The following is a 7,194-nucleotide window of genomic DNA, read 5'->3' on the forward strand; positions in this document are numbered from 1 at the left end:
GGGATGAAAAAGTGGTGGGGATTATAAGGAAAGTTAGAGGAAAGGGGGCTGGGGTGAATTTACACAAAATATTTTGCTGTATAAAAATCACAAATATAATTTTTGTAAGATTTAAGAATTCTGTAGTAGAATTCCCCTTGCGTTCAGTGTAGAAAATGAGACAATAATCTTACGCACTAGTATTTATTTATTGACTTATAAATGTATACTCCAGGATAGCCTTGAATCCGTGATCTTCTTGTCACCACTTCTGCATATCCTGCTAGCAGGAGACAACACAAACAGTGGCATTTAGAATAATAAAAATCATGTTTAGGATAAATTACACCATAGATAAATCATAGATTAGTCAGTTGTTTCTTTAATTACAAAATCAAGAAAGTGAATAAGAACATAAAAATAAGCACTTCTAGAGACCGACTGAGAGAACTAGTAAGAAGAAGAGAAAATGGTAGTCATGGATTACAGTACCTACAGCCAAGCTGCAGCTCAGTAGGGCTACAGTGCTTACACCACCGAGACAACTCAAGGACAAGCACAGAGCACCCCCCTCCCCCAGGCATATGGACAACAAAGCAACGGAACCTATGGACAGCCTACTGATGTCAGCTATACCCAGGCTCAGACCAATGTCACCTATAGGCAGACTGCATATGTGACTTCTTATAGCACTCCAGCAGCCTCCAGGCATACAGCTAGCCTGTCCAAGGATATGGCACTGGTGCTTATGAGACCACCGCTGTTACAGTCACCACCACCCAGGCCTCTTATGCAGCTCAGTCTGCCTATGACTCCCAACCTGCCTACCCAGCCTATGGCCAGCAACCAGCAGCCACTGCACCTACAAGACCCCAGAATAGTAACAAGCCCTCTGAGAAAAATCAACTTCAGTCTAGCACAGGGGTTATAACCAACCTCGACTAGGATATGGGCAGAGTAACTACAGTTATCTTCAGTGCCTAGGAGCTACCCTATGTAGCTCCATCCTTTCCTCTTACCAGCTACTCCTCTTCACAGCTGTGTAGATGATCAGACCAATTTCTCTCAGAAGAACACCTATGGGCAGCTGAGCAGCTATCGACAGCACAGTAGCTATGGTCAAAAGGCAGGTATGGGCAGCCACCTCCCACTAGTTACTCCCCTTAGGCTGGGTCCTAACAGCCAAACTCCAAGCCAATATAACCAACAGAGCAGCAGGTATGGGCAGTAGAGTTCATTTCGACAGGACCACCCCAGTAGCATGGGTGTTTATGGGCAGTAGTCTGGAGGATTTTCCATACCAGGAAAGAACAGGGTCATGAGTGGGAAGAGGGGTAGGGAAAGAGGGGAATTTGATAGTGGAGGCATGAGCAGTACTGGGCAGGGAGGAAGACATGGTGGAATGGGCGCTGGAGACCGAGGTACCTTCAATAAGCCTGATGGACTCATGGATAAAAGACCAGATCTTGATCTAGGCCTTCCTATAGATCTTGATGAAGACTCTGACAACAGTGCAATTTATGTGCAAGGATTAAATGACAATGTGATTCTGGATGATCTAGCAGACATTTTTATTTTTTTTAATAAATTACAGTTTATTCACTTTTTATCCCAGTCCCCTCCCTTATCCCCTTCCAATCTCACCTTTCCTCCCTCAACTCCTCCCATGCCCCTCCCCAAGTCCACTGATAGGGGAGGTCCTCCTCCCCTTTCCTCTGAACCTAAGTTATCACTTCTCATCACGACTGGTGACTGGCTGTATTGTCTTCCTCTGTGGCTGGTAAAGCATATCTGACAAAGGGCTAATATCCAGAATATGTAAAGAACTGAAGAAGTTAAACAACCACAAATCAAGTAACCCAATTAAAAAATGGGTACAGAGCTAAACAGAGAATTCTTGATAGAGGAATATTGAAAAACAGAGAAACACCTAAAGAAATGCTCTTGGTCATCAAGGAGATGCAAATCAAAATGACCCTGAGATTTCACTTTACACCTATCAGAATAGCTAAGGTCAAAAACTCAAGTGACAACAAATGCTGGAGAGGATGTGGAGAAAGGAACCCTCCTCCTTGTCTGGAAAATTTCTTTAAGCATTGTAGGGTTGTCAAGGTGAACAAGAGAACTGGGCAACCCATGATCCATAGCTACATTGATAAGGAGACAGGAAAGCCTGAAAGTGATGCCACAGTTTCCTATGAAGATGATCTGCCAACTACCAAGGCTGCTGTAGAATAGTTTGATGGGAAAGATTGTCAAGAAAGCAAACTTAAAAGTTTCTCTTGCCCAAAAGAAACCTCTAATGTACAGCAAGCTGGGTAGCATGCCACCTCGTGAGGGAAGAGAGATGCCTCCACTAATTTGTGGAGGTCCTGGTGGCACAGGAGGTCCTGGAGGACCCAGGGACCACATGAGAGGTGGTGAAGGAGTCAGAGGTTTATCCCTAAGAGGTCCTTGGGGCTCAAGAGGGAACCCCTCTGGAGGAAGAAAAGTCCAACACTGAGTTGGTTACTGGCAGTGTCCCAGTTTGGGCTGTGGAAACCAGAACAGTGCCTGGAGAACAGAATGTAACCAACATAAGGCCCCTAAGCCTGGGAGCTTTCTCCGCAACCCTTTCCATCTTCAGGTGGTGACCATGGCCAAGGCAGCCCTGATGGTATTCGAGGAGGAAGAGGTGAACTTATGGACCGTGGTGGACCTGGAGGAATGTTCTGAGGTGGCAGAGGTGGAGACAGAGGTGGCTTCCTCGGTAGCCGTGGCATGGACTGAGATGGCTTCCGTGGAGGGAGACGAGGTTGTCCTGGAGGACCTCCTGGACCTTTGATGGAACAGATGGGAGGAAGAAGAGGTGGACATGAAGGACCTGGGAAAATCAATAAAGGCAAGCACCATCAGGAATGAAGAGACCAGCTCTACTAGAGACTTGCAGAACTGCACTGATGACCAGATTTATTTTTTTAAACCAGAAAATGGTTTAAATGTATAATTTCATCTTTATAATGTTGGCCACAACCTTATAATTATTCCTTGTCTAACTAACAAGTTAAATGGTAGTGTGCTGAGTGTTTTTTTTTTGTTGTTGTTGTTGTTTGAGTTTTTTGTTTGTTTGTTTCTCTGTTTTAAAGATGTTTGTTTTAAGGTTTAAAAATGGGAACCCCATGTGAGAATGCTCAGTATCATTATTGAGAACCAAGAGGGCCTCTAAATGTAACATGGTTGTGATTTTTTTTTAAATAAAATTATGAATGTTTATAAACTGTCACAAAAAGATCAATTCTAATATCATTGTGTCTAGCATGCATCACAATACAGGGTAGGTGCACAGGATTAGCAGAAAAGTGTGATTCACTGAAAAAAATAACAAAAAACAAAAACCCTTCAGTCAAACTATCTTGTGCAAGTCCTAACCTGCTGCTTTCCTCCCATAGGACTTTGAATGTATCCTTTCAAGGAGACTTCTGTTGTCTTTAAGTTTTAAAATACATGCAATATCTTTTCACAGGGAAATCAGAATGAAGATGGGAAATGAGACAAACAGACAATAAATTGTGATGAGACAGTGAGGTTGTCACTGGATACTTCTGAGCAATTTGTCCACAAAGATTTACTGTAGTGTTTAAAATGTATTGTTGGAAAAGCTGCCTTAGTCTTTTCTTGAAAAACTACAAGGAACTGAGGTTCTCATGGTGTGCAATACAGACACAAGGAATTATAGTTAATATCCAGAAAATGAATCCCTTTTCCTGCAAAAAGACCAAGGATTGTCACTTTCACCATGAGAGTTATTATTCTGTCTGATTATTATTGTCTGATCAAAGTCAAGCTTGAAATATAGTTTTAAGTAGTACTTTGGAAGCAAAATGCCTCTTCACACCAATCTCTTAAAACTGACCATAGTTAAATCTGAAAGTTTGCTTTGTGTTAATTAACTTTTTACATTAATTACATTTTATCTACTTTGTATCCTAGCTGTAGCCCCCTCCCTCATTCCCTCCCAATCCCACCCTCACTCCCTCATCTCCTCCCATGCTCCTCTCCAAGTCCACTGATAGGGGAGGTCCTCCTCCCCTTCCGTCAGACCCTAGCTTATCAGGTATCATCAGGACTGGTTGCAATGTGGGCAGAGTGCAGGGAATCATATGAAAGAAGGTGGAGTTGTAAAACCTGGAGAGGACAGGAGCTCCCTAGGGGGAACAACAGAAACAAAATATCTGGGCACAGGGGTCTTTTCTGAGACTGATATTCCAACCAAGGACCATGCATGCATGTAACCTAGAACCCCTGCTCAGATGTAGGCCATGGAAGCTCAGTCTCCAAGTGGATTCCCTAGTAAGGGAAACAGGAACTGTCTCTGACATGAACTCAGTGGTTGGCTCTGTGACCACCGCCCCCTTCCCCTGCAGCTTTGCCAGGCCACAGAAGGTTTGCTTTTTAATTCTGGCCATGCATCATCTAATCAAAGACAAAGTAGGAATTCATTCAGTTTTAGCCTTTAGAAAATGCTAGCTGATATGTGATGGAAGAAGAATGGAATCCCAGCACTCAGGGCGGCTCATGCAAGGTTATGAGATTATGAGCTCAAAGGAATTTTGAGCTAAGAGTAAGGCATTTTCCCAAAGACAAGTATGAGGTATGCTGTGGAAGGTCAGAATTCTTAGGTAGTGTGTAAGCTAGTACAGGTGCATTTCTAATGACTTCATATATCAAAAATAAAATTGAATGTCATAAGTATAGTATTACATACATTCCTCTTGTGACTGCATGATCAGAAAGCCACCATCACAAAGGAAATGCACATAAATTGGGTATTCCACAGTTTCGGAGACTATGGCAGAGAACAGAGATTGGAAGCCTGAGATAAAATACTTTATTACTCATAGAATAACAGCTGCTTTCAGAATTTTGCTGTGTTCCACTTATTGTCCTTGTCCCTCAGGGCCAATGATAAAATTACCTTTGAACTTACCCATAACAGATATGTCTATATCAAGGTAACTCCAAGCCTGGGAGAAACACTGACAGGAGTTCTGTGTGAAATTTGTCCATGCTTTGGCCCAGACTGATACATCAGGTTTATCACGTTCATTAAGAAACATGTGTGCTCCCCAAACCTCAAAGACACTAATCATATCTTCCAAAAGTCTTTGCTTTACAAAGCTGTAACAAGATAATAAAAAATCTTGAAGTTACAAAATAAAATATAGTGTCATTTGCAAGTCAAACTCAGAAAAGTGGAATGTTACATCATTTCTGACATGTAAAATACAGATTTTGTATGATGAAAACAAAAAGAGGTTTATTTAGGAAGAGAAAGGGTATTAGGAAAGAGAAGTGAAAAAAAAGGAATGTTACTGGAATGGAAATATGGTGGAAGTACATGCCACACATGTATTTAACACACAATTTTATATAATATGTAGTAATAAAATGGAAGAAATAGAATCGTGAAAAAGCAATTTCCGATGACAAACATATTATGCTTGAAAATCAACATAAAGAATGCAGCAATAAAGGACATATCCTGAATAAATGACATTAAATAGCATAGGAAAGCAATCCCCGTGTTTACTGATGGTTCAGTGAACACTGTGGTAATTAGCACTTTCTGCATAGCATGGCTCTACCCTCCTGTGCCTTTTTCTCAAATGTGGTCTTGCCCTCTGCTTTAGTAGGACATCTTAATGATTTACTTGCACTGTGGCCTTTTATTCAACACATTAGTCAGGGTTTCTACTAACAGCTGTTATCATCATGTGAAATATTTTAATACTGCATGCGTATTAGTAGCACACATGTTATGTTTTGAAATTGTATTAATTCCTTCCCAAAAGATTTCTGTTTTCTTTGAAGAAGCATAATGCTGTTTACAGGTAGATAAATATAAATATTGAAGAATATGCACACAAGTAAACTGGTGAGAGGTGACAAATGCCACACAAAGAAAGTTCTCATTCATCGCAAGTTTCCGAAGACTGCAACACCATTTTACCCTTGCAACTCCAAACAAGTCCTTTTTGTTTTACAATAGCAGACATTACCCACTTTTGCTGGTTTCAGCTACCACAGATTTGTAGCATTGCCCAAAATATATGTGTTATTTAACCTTCATCAGTCTTATTGTAACTTTCCCCCATGGTGTCTCAAAATAGATTTCCTGCAATTTACAGCTTCTCTGTTCTTGGTATATTGGAAGTCTCACAGTGTACAATATCTCCAGTAGTAATTCCTATAGCTTAACAGTAAAAACCAAAGGTAAAGAAAATCCATTGCCCCAGTCAAGCAAGAGTTCTCAGGCAGCTCATGAACAATCAAATGTTTCTCTTGCTTAATGCTTCTACCATCATTGCTAATATTTTATAAAAATAGTTTGCTAACTTTTAATACTGACGTTAAAATCAGAAAAATTAAAATATTTCCTTGTATTTGTTGTTTGATTCTAACAGAAGAAGGAGATTAATATTTAGCCCAAGTATTTTGACCTTTAATAAAAGTTCACCATGTTAATTAATTCTACTGGATATTTGTGCTTATTTGTATTTATGACTGCTAAATTGATACTTACTTTGCCTTATTATTCTGCTCTGTTGACTCACCAAGAGAATTGAAGACATTCTTTGTTTTCCAATTTCTCAGAATAAATAATGGCACAATTAGTTTTAGGTTGCTTGGCTTATTTGTTAGTGAAATAGCTAATTATGGCATCTACATGGTATGAATTTATGTGATATTAATTGTTCAAATTTATGCTGCATCAAGTTGATTTTAAGTCTTTTATTAAGCATGTTTAAGAAGTTGTGAAAGACTTCTACATACTCACAGCTATCTGAGAACCAAAGACTTTAAAACTATACAAAGGCAAAATAGGAATTGTAATAAATAGTCCTACTCATTAATTTAGAAATCCTGTTTTATAATAATGCCACCAATATTGATTTTTCTTTATCTTTTTCCTCTGACATTTTTTTCTTATTTCTTCCTCAATAATTAATTAAAAATATCCCATAATTACTTCCAAAATGTCAGACAATGTGCAACATAATGAGTATAAGATCTTCTCAAAGGAGACAAGATTGTTGCCTTTTTCAATTAAAGCAAGGTATAACTTAATGTTATTCCATGTACTACTTTGAACCCTATGCTAGTATATTTATAACACGTAGTTTGAGAAGTCTGAAAGGAAAGCTTGTACCACATTCTGAAGACTAAAAAGCTTAG

The 7,194-nt window shown here is 39.6% G+C and overlaps 1 pseudogene; it reads left to right on the forward strand.

Annotated features, from left to right (window-relative positions):
- The first annotated feature begins 448 nt into the window (after positions 1-448).
- Positions 449-2,898, forward strand: LOC110566622 (RNA-binding protein EWS-like; annotated as a pseudogene).
- The last annotated feature ends 4,296 nt before the right edge of the window (positions 2,899-7,194 follow it).

Source organism: Meriones unguiculatus, chromosome 3, assembly GCF_030254825.1.
Source record: "Meriones unguiculatus strain TT.TT164.6M chromosome 3, Bangor_MerUng_6.1, whole genome shotgun sequence".
Classification (NCBI taxonomy): domain Eukaryota; kingdom Metazoa; phylum Chordata; class Mammalia; order Rodentia; family Muridae; genus Meriones; species Meriones unguiculatus.